We start from the raw sequence: 14642 nt of genomic DNA, 5'->3' as shown, positions 1-14642 counted from the left end.
TCTATCCAGCAAAGTTATCATTTAGAATTGAAGGACAGATAAAAATCTTTCCAGACAAGATAAAACTAAAGGAGTTCATCACCATCAAATGAGTACTATGAAAAATGTTAAAGGGGACATCTTTAAGAAGAAGTGAAAAAAAAGATTAAAAAAATGAATAATAAAATGGAATATAATTGAAGATGTCCATATAGGAGGTTCAGTGGTTCTGGTAATATGCCATTTATTTCACTTTGTGGCAAATCTATGTGTTCATTTTATTGTTACTCCAACCAATTTATATTTCTGGCCTAGTAATGTTACCTGCCTGGTAGTTATTTCAGTTTTTGATCTTTGTCATAAATTCTGTCTCGTATAGTTCACTTCCTAAGAATGAGTCCATCAAAGAAAGAGGCAACAAATATTTGAGCATTTTGAGATTTTGGTAAGTGGGGAAATTAGCATGAAACCCAACATGTGACACTGACTAGAATATACAAGAATTAGAAAAAGCAAGATCTGCCTTGTCAAACTAATGGCAGATTTCATACTCATCTTTTCTTTCCTACTGAGCACAAAAGTGGCCTCAAAAATTGTCAGCATCAGACTCCAAACACCCACTCACAATTCATCAGCATTGACAGGTGACATGCGACATATTTGCAAGCCCAGTTCTTGAGTTAAATGTCCTTCGCCACATTCATGCCAATGGGTTCAGGATGGCCAATCAATCCATTCATAAAAGCCTGGAGAAAGCACTGTTCAGGTCAGGGGATCAACACTGAGAGGGAGGCCTGTGGTTCTTACCTAAGTTTCCCCACCTATCCTAACTTGGATTTGTGTAATGAAAACAAAACTGCTCTTGTGCGAACTAAGCAACTGACTTCCATGCATAATATTTGTTTGGGGTCTAAGGATGCAATTAGAGTTTAAAAAGAGAAAAATCAAATAAACCAAATTCCTGCATTTTTTCTGGTTCAGGTGACTCAGAGAAGACTTTTGCAGTGGCTGAAATTCTTTATGTGTGACATAATCCTGCTATCTTGTAGGAAGGGATATTTGTGTTTCCTATGATTCACACTTTACAGGAAGGGGTTGGGAGATATGAAAGACCACTTTCTTCCTCTCCTGTCATTAGTGCAAGTCCAATGAATGAGAACATAAGCTCACTCTGAAGTAGTGAATGTAAACTGCTGTCTTTACTCCATTCCTCACTGTCTTCTCCCCATAAGAAGAAGGGTAATTTCTGTGAGTGATGATTCAGCCTGAACCTGACCTTCTTTGGTCTGCAGTTCCATCTTGTGCGGGGTTCATGTATTAAATTTTGCTGCCCACATGTGGCCTGTCTTTTGAGCTTTCCATTCTCAACTGAAAGTACGGTAGCATCATTTTTCTTGATTCTCTGGGGAGCCTACCATTCTCATGCAGGTCCCAAGTCTAGCCCTACAGGAAGGAGTAGAGAGGCCATTTGGGCCTCAGGTCCATGTTAAATAATAAAAGCCAGTGTTATCAGTAATAAAGCTTATGTTATTACTTGTTATCTGATTCCCTATTTTCCCCCTCAGTTGGGCATGAGGGTGTGATTACTTCTATTTCTCAGACAATAGCACAAAGTGAGATGAAGGCCAGCCTTGACTCTGATGAACAGATTAAAATCGAGAATTAGTGTAAATCAATAGGTGCTGTCATAGGCAATAGATGGAAGATTCCAAAAACCAACATGCAGGTCATATTTTAGTATAGCACATTAAGGATATAATATCTAATATTTATTGAACCACTTACTATGTGCCAGATACTGTTCTAAGTGCCTTATATGGATTGGCTCATTTAATTAGCTCATAACAGTTCTACTAGGTAGGTGTTTTTATTATCACCATTTTATAGATAAAGAAATAAGGCACAAAGAAGTTAAGCAGGCAGACTGCAACCAGAGCTCAAACTCTTCATTTCCTTTTCTTATAGATGATTAGCTAACACATGATATGTCTAGAAGCTACTGAACATTTGATGAAGTTAAAATACCCCCTTCTGTCATTAAAGTAAATATTCTACAAGAACTAATCCAGTGCTTACTAGGTGCCAAGGACACTTATAGGGATTGAAATGTGGAAAACAAGATTCTTGTCTTCAAGAAGCTTATATGTGATATAATTCAATAAAGAAACCAAGACTTTTGGAGAAATAACTGACGTTAAGACTGGGGCAGGGAAAACATAAGATGAATCTGTAGCATCTTGTATTACCAGAAATTAAGTAAGGGTTCAAAAAAGAAGAGTAGGTGGCATGTCAAAAGGACACAGAAGCCAACCTGAAAATGTTTTTGATGCTCAAAGATAGAACAATTTGAGTAAGACCTAAAACTCTAAGACTCCTAAAGGTAAGACCTGAAACTATAAAATTCCTGGAAGAAAACAGGTGGTAAGCTCATTGATATTGGTCTCGGCAGTGATTTTTTTGGATTTGACACTGAAAGCAAAGTCAACAAGTGGAACAATATCAAACTATAAAAGCTTCTGCACAGCAAGGGAAACCATCAACAAAACGAAAAGACACCTACTGAATGGAAGAAAATATTTGCAAACCATATATCCAATAAAATGTTAATATCCAAAATATACAAGGAACTCATACAACTCAGTAGCAAAAAAACAAAACAAAAGCAAATAAGCCAATTAACAAATGAGCAAGGAACCTACATAAACGTTTTTCTAAAGAAGACACACAAATGGCTAATAAATTCACAAGAAAGTCCTCAGTATCACTAACCATCAAGAAAATGCAAATCAAAACCACAATGAGATATCAGCTCACACCTGTTAGAATGGCTATCATCAAAGAGACAAGAACAAGTATTGGTGAGAATATAGAGAATAGGGAAAACTTGTGCACTCTTGGTGGGAATGTAAACTGGTGCAGCCACTATGGAGAGTAGTATGGAGGTTCCTCAAGAAATTAACAATAGAACTATCATGTGATCCAGCAATTCCACTTCCAGGTATATATCCAAAAGAAATGAAATCATTATTGCGAATAGATATCTGTACTCCCACGTTCATAGCAGCATTCACAATACCCAAGGTATGTAAACAATCTAAGTGACTGTTGATAGATGAATGGGTAAAGAAAATGTGATAGATGATAGATGATAGCTAGCTAGATAGATAGATATAGATATACATATATAGATATATATGAATATTATTCAGCCTTAAAAAAAAAGGAGTGTTCTGGTTCAAGATGGCGATACAGGAAGAGCCTGAACTCACCACCAATCATGAACACACCTAATCTAAGGCTACATATGGAAAAATTTCCATTGAAAAAAGAAATCCCTAAATTAGCTGAGTGACTCCTACACATTGGGAAAACATCAAAGCCAGTAGGATAGATTGAGACATAATCTTTCCATTAATCCCGTCCCTGGTGCAGAGATCATAATCAGGACAGAACTCAAAACCTGAAGCTTCTTCCTGGGGTGAACCCCACATGAGGTACCCCAAACCTCAGGCCTTGCTGGGGTACTCTGAGGAGGAAGGCTGGTGAGTATGATCTTTGTGTTGTCCTTCTGCCTCACTCCAGCTCACCAGTGTGTCCTGGAAAGGAGCTTGTACCTGCTTTGAGGTCCCAATGTAATCAGTGGGAAAAGAGTTCCTTCAACAGCTACCACCCTGAGGGCACAGCAAGAGGCAACAGTTGGAGGAGCCTAGTTTATGTGCAAGAGGCCTATTAGCTTATCTTCATAGCTGTGAATTGAGGGGCAGACTTCTAATTAAATACACACCTAAGGGCCTACTGTAATCCTTTCCAGAGATCTCAGAGGGTGGGGGCTCTCTTTGAGCTTTCTCTCTGCCACACTCCAGAGTACTAGTGTCTCCCAGACAGGAGATTTCACATGTCTGGTGCCCTGATTTTTGTGGTTGCTGCCTGGCACTGGGCTTGTGTTTCTGGGTTCTATGGGACTGTAACAAGCAATAGTTCTTGGCGGACTACCATCACCACGGTACTACACAGACAGTAGAGTGAAATACACTCCCAGTTTTTCTGTGAAAGAGGCCTATTTGCTTGTCCTAGAGCTTTGGCCAGAAGAGCAGTCTTCTGTTTTAATACACATTTAAAATACATATTTAGGGGTTTATTGAGGTTTACTCAGGGGATGGAGGCTGGTGGTCATCATCTTTGTATTCTCCTTCTGCCTTGCTTCAGCTCATTGGTATCTCATGGCAAGGAGCTTGTACTCTCTCCCTTGGTGTACCAGTTCTTATGGCAGCCGCTCAAGGGTCACCTCTATGTTGCCTGGCTCCAGTGGCTAGTGGGGCTTATGCTCATGGGACTGACAGAACCGTAACCAGTGGAGAAAGAGTTCTTAGCCAGCTACCACCCCCAGGGTACAAGAAGCAACAGACTGAGGTGCCCAGTCTTTCTGTGAAGGAGGCCTACTAGCTTACATTCATAGCTGCTTACATGCATAGTCCTAAGGGGCAGGCTTCTAATTAAACACACATGTAAGAGGCCACTGTAATCCTCTCCAGAGACCTCAAAGGGTGGACACTATTTTTACACTCTCCCTCTACCACACTCCAGAGCACCAGTATCTCCTGGAAAGACGTTTGTACACATATCTCGTGTCCTGTTTTTTGTGGCTGCCACCCAGGGGATGCCACATGCATACTTTAAAAGCTGCTGCCTGAGGGTCTGACTTCCAATCAAGTTAATCTAAGTGTGAACTGTGATACTCCCTTGTGGAACTTTGACAGGTCTTGGAATACCCTCAACTACTGAGAGTCACTAAAAATAAATGGGTTTCTTGGACAATCACAAAGATTTGAGAGACAATGAAAAGGTAGGGCAGGGTTGAATGATAAGATTCATGTCCTACATAAGTCATCTCCTTCAAGACTAATGGAGTTGGCTATTTTATCTAATGCATAAAAATCAACACAGAGTTTTCAGGAAAATAAAGAAACATAGAAATATGTTCCAAACAAAGGAATTAGATAAAACCTCAGAAAAAGTCTTTAATGAAATGGAGAAAAAGGGTTCAAAACAATGGTTATAAACACACTCGCTGAACAAAGGAGAAGGATGGATTTCAATAGTGAGGATATCAACAAAGAGAGAAAACATAAGAAAATACCATATAGAAGTCACAGAGCTGAAGAATACAACTAAACTGAAAACTACACTGGAGGGGTTCAACAGCAGACTAGAGGAAGCAGAGGAAAGGAATAGTAACCTCAAAGACAGGGCAGAGGAAATCACCAATCAGAGTAACAAAAAGAAAAAAAGAAGTTTAAAAAAGTGAAAGTAGCATAAGGGTCTTATGGAACAACATCAAGGAGATCAACATTCGTGTTACAGATGTCTCAGAAGGAGAAGAGAGAGAGAAAGTGACAGAAAATTTATTGGGACAAATAATGGTTTAAAACTTCTATAACCTACAGAAGAAAACAGACATCTAGACCCACAAATCCCAGAGAGTCCCAAACAAGATGAACCCAAAGAGGCCCACACCAAGACACATTATAATTAAAGTGTTAAAAGGATTGAATCTTAAAAGCACCAACAGAAAAATAACTTGTTATGTACAAGGGAAATACCGTAAGACAATCAGCAGATTTTTCAGCTGAAACTTTGTAGGTTATAAGGGCGTGGCTCCATATATTCAAAGCACTGTAAGAAGAAAAACTTCCACTCAAGCATACTCTATCCAGCAAAGCTGTCATTCAGATTTAAAGAGAGAAAAAGTTTTCTAGATAAGACAAAAGTAGAAAAATAGCTATAACTATAATAATTAGTTAAGGAATACACAAGATAGAAAGATGTAAAATGTGACATCAAAAACATAAAATGTGTGTGTGTGTGGGGGGGTGAAATTATAGAGCTTTAGAATGTGTTCAGAATTAAGTTGTAATAAACTTAAAATAGACTGTTATATATGTAAGTTGCTATATATAAGCCTTATGGTAACTACAAAGCCAAAAATGTATAGTAGATACAGAAAATAGAAAAAGAAAGGGATCAAAGCATTCCACTAAAGAAAGTCATCACAAACCACATAAGAAAAAAGCAAGTGAAAAAGAAAGGAACAGACAGGAACTACAAAGTAGCTAGAAAACAGTTGACAAAATGGCAATAAGTATATACTTATCAATAAATTAAATTCTTTCATCAAAAGACATAGAGTAGCTGGGTGGATTAAAAAAATTTATATGCTGCCTATAACAGACTCACTTCAAATGTAAGGACGCAGACTGAAAGTGAAGGGGTGGAAAAAATATTCCATGCAAACAGAAACCAAAATAAAGCTGGGGTTGATATACTATCAGAAAAAACACACTTTAAAACAAGGACTATAATAAGAGAAAGAAGGACATTACATAATGACAAAGGGGTCAATCCAACAAGAGGATATAACGTTTGTAAATGTCTATGCACCCAACATAGGAGCACCTGAATATATAAAGCAAGTATTAACAGACCAAAAAGGAGAAATTGATAGCAATACACAATAGTAGGAGACTTTAATACCCCACTTTCATCAGTGGAAGATCATTCAGACAAAAAAACCAATAAGGAAGCATCAACCTTAAATAACACGCTAGATTAGATGGACTTAACAGATATATATAGAATATTCCATCCAAAAGCAACAGAATGTACATTCTTCTCAAGTGCACATGGAACGTTTTCCAGGATAGAGCATATGTTAGGCCACAAAACAAGTCTTAATACATTTAAGAAAATTAAAATCATATCAAACATCTTTTCTGACTACAATGGAATGAAACTAGAAATCAATTACAAGAAGAAAACTGAAAAATTCAGAAATATGTAAAGATTAAACAACATGCTACTGAACAACCAATGGGTCAAAAAGAAATTAAAAGAAAAATAATAATAAAAAAACACCTTGATCAAATGAAAATGGCAATATAGTTGACCCTTGTCCAACGTAGTGATTAGGGGTGCAGACTACTTGTAATGTTGAAAATCTATGTATAATTTAAGTCTGCCCTTCACATATGCAGATTCCAAACTGCACGTTAAAAATATAGATGACCTTTGAACAACTCAGGTTTGAAATGTGTGGGTTCTCTTATACACATGTGGGGAATTGATTCCAGGAACCCCCACAGATACCAAAATCTGAGGACGCTAAATTCTCTTCTATGAAATGGAATAGAACAAAGCATACAGTTGGCCCTCTGCATCCAACAGGGCATAAACTTTCAGTTATAAGATAAATAAGTTCTGAGGATGTAATGTACAACATGGGGACTTTTGTTGATAATTCTATTGTATAATTGCAATGTTCACACACACGCTCACACACACAAAAGTAAATATGTGAAGTGATAAAGTGTTAATTAATTTGATAGGGGAATCCTTTCACAATGTATAGTCCTGTCAAATTATCACATAAAATATCTTACAATTTTATTTGTCAGTTATATCTCAGTAAAGCTGGGGAACAAGAACAATTTGAGCAAAAAATAAATAGTATTAGATTGTAACCCAGAGTGTAAAATCAATATGCATGAGCCCATAGAAATATAAATAAATTTTTGAATAAACAAACAAATGGGAGAAAAAGCAAATATTTCTTATAGAAGAAATATAACCACTATCCTGATTTCTAACAGCATAGACTAATTTTGCCTTTTTCTTTTCACCTTCTAGAAACAAGTAAATGTACCACCTTTGAACGTTTTTAAGCTGGACTGTTACCTACTGGATGCAAAAGAGACTCAAGTGAAATACAAGAAATGGGAGTAGAGGGCTCTGATTTTTCATCATCTAAGTAGATTTTATGTGTTTTCTTTTTCTCTTAAAAGGACATAAACTTCTGAGTTTTGAATTTAACTGATACCCAACAAATCACTTCAGATTTTCCTCTTGTTCATAATAACTAGAAAAAGAAGAACAAATGAAACCCAAAGTTAGCAGAAGGAAGGAAATAAAAAAAATCAGAGCAGAACTAAATGAAATAAAAAACAAAAAGATAATAGAAAAAATTAATATAACAAAGAGCTGGTTCTTTGAAAAGATTAAGAAAATTGACAAACCCTTGGCTAGACTCACTAAGACAAAAAGAGAAAATACACAAATAAACAAAATCAGAAACGAAAGAGGAGAAGTTACCACAGATGCTACAGAAATCTGATATTTCTTATCTATCAGATTTGTAAAATTGCAAGCTGAAAAATGCATTCGTTGTTTATGAGTTAACAATTTTCATATTCATTTCAAAGGCTCTGCATGATTCAAAGTCCCCTAAGTAACCAGGTTTGCACAAATAACAGATATCACTGTAGCACAAAAATATTGGTAATAATTACTTGTCAGATTTGACTCCACTCAGTCATCCCTTTCCATTTAGCACTAACTGCTCCTTACGTCTTTGTGGTCACTCTCATGGATGTTTAAACATCCAGCAGAACAATTTACATTTGTTAAAAAGTGGAATTGTGTATCTTGGAAAAGGAGCCGAATTTCATGAAATTGATGAAAGTGATGTTCAAAAACTGCATTTTGGGGAGTATGAGAACTGCTTTTGAATCATATAAAGCCATTGATAAAGAGAATCTGGCAGAATTAGGCCAGTTAATAACGAAAGGGTAGAAAATCAATATGAATGAGCATTTCAGGACAGAAAGATGTGAATAGCAAAGAATCATGAGAGGATGCTGGAAAGTTTGATGAACCTCTGAAATATATTTGCAAAATATTTATGACTATGATATGAAAGTCAGCTGTGAAGTTAAGAGTGTAGTTTGGTGCTATCATAAAACAGTGCCCCTCAAATGTACATACTGTAATAATTATAAATTACATTTAGTTAAATATAAAAATCTAAGCTAATGTTGCCCACAGGGGTGCTTACATTTCGTAGGTGTTTGGTCATTGTGACACCATGGACCCGAGCACTTGTGGTTGGGATCCATGCATTACAGTATAGCCTTTGACTGCACAGATCATGAAAAGCTATGGGTTGCTCTGAAATAAGTGGATGTGCCTCAGCACATGATTGTCCAATGTGTAACTTGTATTGTGGGAAGGAAGCCACTTTGAGGAGAGAATATGGAGAACAGAATGGTTTTCTAGATGTAAAGGTCTCAGACAAGGGTGCCTTTTAACCCCCTATTTGTTTAATCTGTATGAAGAACATATACGAGAAACTGGGGTAGGTTCAGAGGAAGGAGGAATAAAAATTGGTGGAAGAAATATCAACTTTCTTAAGATATTCAATTTCCACCGTCTTACTGGCAGAAAGTATAATAGCAATAATTTAATATGACTACTGATGAGAGTGAAAGAAGAAAGTGACAAAATAAAACTGCATTTAAACATCAGTAAGACAAAAATCATGACTACAGAAGCAACACACAACTTTAACACGGACAAGAAGACATCGAAATTGTTAAAGATTTTGCTTACCTTGGTTTAGTCTTCAATTCAAATGGAGACTGCCGCCAAGAAATCACAAGGAGGCTGAGAGTGGTAAGGGGAACAATGGAGTAATTAGGCAAAATCACCAAGGGTAAAGATGCGTCATTAGAGACCAAGGCTAAGATTATCCACACTGTTATATTCCTAATTTCTACTATGTATGGATGTGAAAATTGGACAGTGAAGAAGCTGATAGGCAAAAAATTGATTCATTTGAAATGTGGTTGGAAGAGAGCCCTGGACCAGCAGAAAGATGAAGAAGGGGGTCCTATATCAAATTAAACCTAAAACATCATTGGTGGGGAAAAAGATAAAACTACAGCTGTCCTACTTGGGGCACATCCTGAGAAGGCGGGGTTCTTTGGAGAAGACAATAATGCTGGGAAAACAGAAGGCAGCAGGAAAAGGGGAAGACTAAATGCGAGATGGATTGACTCCATAAAAGAAGCCATAGGCTGGGTCTGCGGGAGCTGAGCAGGGCGGTTGAGGACAGGACAGTGTGGACATCACTCATTCATAGGGTCACCAGGAGCCAGAGCCAACTCAACTGCATGTAACACACACGAGGTTATATTAATAACCAATTTTTTTCAAGATAAAGTCCCAAATTAACCCTTCCCTTTCCCTACTACTTACTATCACATTTGATTTATTTATACTATGTATTACACTCAAATTATGAGAAACTCTTCTTTAGATATAGTGATGGTGTTGTGGAAGCTTCAACTGGAAAATGAGGGTCTCCATAGACATGACATTCTGACTTAGCAGACAGGGAAGGAGAATTTCCAGATTTTGAAAAAGTACTAAGTAATTGCAAATCAAGAATGAAAAGCTGGGATGTGAAGGGAGGGTATTGGGCACACTACCATTTCTAACAGGAGAGGATTCGTGCTTTAGAATGGCTGCCGGCACCACCTCTGCTTTGAAATAGGCATTTGACTTGGCTGCAGAAGGAAACCCTGATCTCAGATAGGGTTATATTGGAAAATGCTGGGACATGGGGTTCACTTTACAAGATTATACTTTTCTAGTTGGCCTTGTTGCACATTACCAATTCAGAAAAAAAATTAGTGCTGCATTTCTAAAAGTTGTAGGCTTTTTCTTTTTCTTGTGGCAATTCACTTGCCAAAGTGATGTTAAATGCTGCAAAAGAATCAGACACAAAGGACCCCTTAACCCATTTCAAAAATATTTCTGGGGAGTTCCTCTGACTTACCCAGAAATCTCTATAGCAGCATTTCTCAAAATCTGCTCTTTGAAATGTTTGTCCATCCAGACACTCCATGAAAAAAGGATTCTCTGGTCAGATATGGTTGGGAAACAATGTAAGTCCCATTTCCCTGTTTGAGACTCACAGTGCATATTAGTATCACAGAGGCTCTGTATCCAAGTCCCATAAGACATAAAACAATGGTTATTGTTAAACTAGCACATCTGAAACTTGTTTACTAAACCCCCTTTTTATGCAGGATGACAACATCCTATGACATGGATGATCTGAAACCAGACTTTGGGAACCAATGGAAAGTCAAGGTAGATCCCTTCATTCTGAGCATTTCCAGTCTATAAGCCCATGTCTTCATGGCAGACAGCTCTGGGAACTCTCAGCCAGACACCCTGGGTTTATTCTGCTGCCCTAAAGGAACAATCAGTGACATTCTAGGTGACATTGTGTACTGCATTAGGCCTCTCCTATGCTGGTGGTAGCAGCAGAACTGAATAGCATCACAAGACAGCTGTTTTGTAGTTAGCTATTATCTCCTTAGAATAAAGAATGCCTTTGGTTGAGTGGAATGTCAGCGAACCTTTAATCATTTTTTCAGTTTAATTTCTCCTAGCCTGTTGGCTCTGGGTATTCTGCTGTTCCACAAACTACTATATTTGAATTTTCTGCCTCCTTCCCTCTGTCATAGGAGCTCTCCATCCTGTTGCTCTTGAATTCATTGCATATTCATGAAGCGACGTTTTCCCCATCTCCACTCAGGTGGGCAGTCGCTCTCACCTTCCTAACATGAGTGGTAATTAGCAAGGAGGTTGACGATTGGAGGTCAGTCATGCAGTGAAGGGTCTTTATGCTTCTGTGGGGAACAAAAGTCTCTCAGATTGGGTAGGACTCAGGGAAGAGGAGGAGAGACAGGAAGGAGATGAAGCAGAAACAGTGTCAGATGAGGTAAGAGGCTCTAAAATGAAAATAGCCTACTTTTTCTTGGTCAAAAAGGTCGTGGACACTCAGCAGAAAATTAAATCAATAAAAACAAATCTGAAAGAAGTCCAGACCGTCCAGCGGCAACCACTGCAAATATTTAGTGAATAATGTTCCAGATAAGTTGTGTATCATACCATATCCTTAGTACACAGTATACTTATGTTCCTGGTTTACCTCCAGTCTAGGAATGAGCTGCCACACAGGATGGGGCACTTGTGACAAACATTTCTCCTCCAGGCTGTCTTTCCTCCCTGTACCTGAACAAGCACTACCAATGGATAGATTGTACTTGTCATCCTAACTATATATGTTATTCATAGTTGATGTTCTTTTACTTGTGTATTTGATGTAGATCCACTTCTTTCATTTATGCGTGTATGCATCAATTTGAACAATTTGAATGAGTGCTCGCTACAGACGAGGCTAAATGATGGGAATATAGCATAAGGCTCTATGGTTCTTATCCTCATGGTACTTATCATCTAATAGGGAGAATACAAGCATTTTAAATCAATCATATTATAAATGATATTTAAAAATGTGATGAACGCAACAGAGAAAGACAAGGAGCTGTGTGTGTTTGTGGACGGGAGTTTAATCCAGTCCTAAACAGCAGGCTTCATTTTATATCATATATAAAAGATGGATTTTATCTTCTTATAAGGCTATATTGTATGTTATTCTATGGTTAGATCATAACCAATGAATTCCCTACTGCTTTGCATTTTCTTCAGTGTTATAAACAATGCTGTGACGAAATCCTTGTATTCTTCTAGTTTACTGAGTATACCAGGCTACTTCCTGGCGTCAAAACTTTGCCCATGCTAGTTTTCTACCCCCAGCATCTGCATCTAGCCACTTTCTTCAATGTCCACACTAAGTGCCACCTTGCCCACCGTTACCAGCCCACATGATGCTCTTTCTGGGAGTACCTGACATCTTTTTGCTGAATGACTTCTCTGGGTGTGTCATTATGTGCCTTTGTTTATATCTTTCATGTATATACCTTGATCCAGTTACACTAGCATCTGTGGGTGATGGGGACAATATCTCAAAAGGCTTTTGATTTCCATTTCCCTTATATGTATATAATGATGACAGCGACAATAATAACTATTCTATAGAAGATGCAATGATGAGTGAGAGTGGTTTTTTTACATTATCCCATAGGTCCTCCCTATGAGGTAGTGCTATGGTCCTCAATTTACAGATCATATATAGTGGCTGTAATAATATATATTATTGTTACGTATATTAACATGCAATAGATTATATATCTATTACTATATTAGTGTATAATTTATATATTAATAGTTAATAAATGTATGGTATTTATAATGATAATGTAATATGAAATTATATTCCTAGCCCAGGGTTACATGACCAGCCATTCCTTAAGTCAAACAAACCTGGGTTCAAATCCCAATTCTGCCACTTAACAAGTTGTTGCTGTTGGTTCTCTAAATTCTCTAGGCCTCAGTTTCTTCATCTATAAAATGAGGTTTGTAATGATGCTTACTTAATATGGTTATAGTGAGAATTAAATAAGACAGCACATGAAAAGTGGAGCCACATGATAAGCCTGTAAAAGTAACTAGAATTGAACCCTGTGTGCTTGGCAGAGAGAGAGAGATAATTTAATAGTGCAGCCTGTCCTCCTCTCTTCTCCAGACATGGAGGGCCTGCCCCCCAGTGAACAGAAAGCTAGAGAAAAAGCCCAGTTGCCCCCATCAGATTCTGTTCCTAGGCGTCTCTCATGCTTGAGCCTGCTGCCAAAGTAAGTGAGATTCTGATATTAAAAAGTTCATATTCTCCACACACCAAGTTCCTAAAATATTCAATTATTTCATCATCACTCAAGCAAAATAAAAGAAAATGAAAAAAAAAAATAAGAAAGAAAAAAAAAAGCTAGTGATCTGTTTCAACACAGAAAAACTGGCCGTTCCAGGCATATTGAAAGAGGAAAAAAGGGAGTTCACACATGGGGCCTTCTTAAGTATTTGCAAGGCTAATGTTGACCCTACTTGATTTTTGCCTTACAAGTCATCTTCAGGACCAAATGCTCATATGAGGTCTTCCTCTGCTCAAGGTTAAATGGTAGAGCTGGGGTGCCAACCATGCAATGTGCTGAGATCTGATCAAATGTTTATAGATTTCTTAGAAAGAAATTCAAACTGGGAGTCAGGGGAGAGGAAGAGACATTCCAGCATTAGCATGGTCTGCTTCTTGCTCAAAAACTTGTTTATTGAAATTGTTGAAGATTCAGGTCTAGTTTACATTCAGAATAAAATCTCACCTCCACAGCCAGTCATTTCTGGTCCTGGATAATATGGCCTCATCCTACCCTATAGCTTTCCCCTTAGAAATGTGGAATATTTAGATCCTCCATGTGAGCAGGACTGATTAACTCATTGGCCCACTCTCTCCCTCAACTTCTTCATGTCTTAGCATTTGTTCACATTTTTCCTACCACTACAATGCAGTTTCTTTCCTCCTTACCTAGCTCAATCCTACCCATGCTGTGGAATCCAGTTCAGATCGAGCCTTGTGTATGAAGTTTTCCTAGAGTTATAGGAACTCCCTGTCACCTTCATTTAGCACTAATATTCCAAACTGGGTCAGAATCATTGACTTTTTCCATTAATTGCTTCCTCAATGACCAGGACCACATTATTGATAGATTGATGGGAGACAAATTCATTTTTTCTATTTATCTCTCTCTCTCTCTCAATCTATCATCTATTATCTATCTATCTATCTATCTATCTATCTATCTATCTATCTATCTATCATCTGTCTATCTATCTATCTATCTATCTATCTATCTATCTATCATCTGTCTATCTATCTATCTATCTATCTATCTATCTATCATCTGTCTATCTATCTATCTATCTATCTATCTATCTATCTATCTATCTATCTATCTATCTTTCTTTCTATCTATCATCTATCTATCTATATCTATCATCTTTATCATTGTCTATCTTTCTATCTATCC

The sequence above is a fragment of the Rhinolophus sinicus genome, linkage group LG10, assembly GCF_036562045.2.
Source record: "Rhinolophus sinicus isolate RSC01 linkage group LG10, ASM3656204v1, whole genome shotgun sequence".
Classification (NCBI taxonomy): domain Eukaryota; kingdom Metazoa; phylum Chordata; class Mammalia; order Chiroptera; family Rhinolophidae; genus Rhinolophus; species Rhinolophus sinicus.
Note: the sequence above shows the minus strand (reverse complement) of the source record.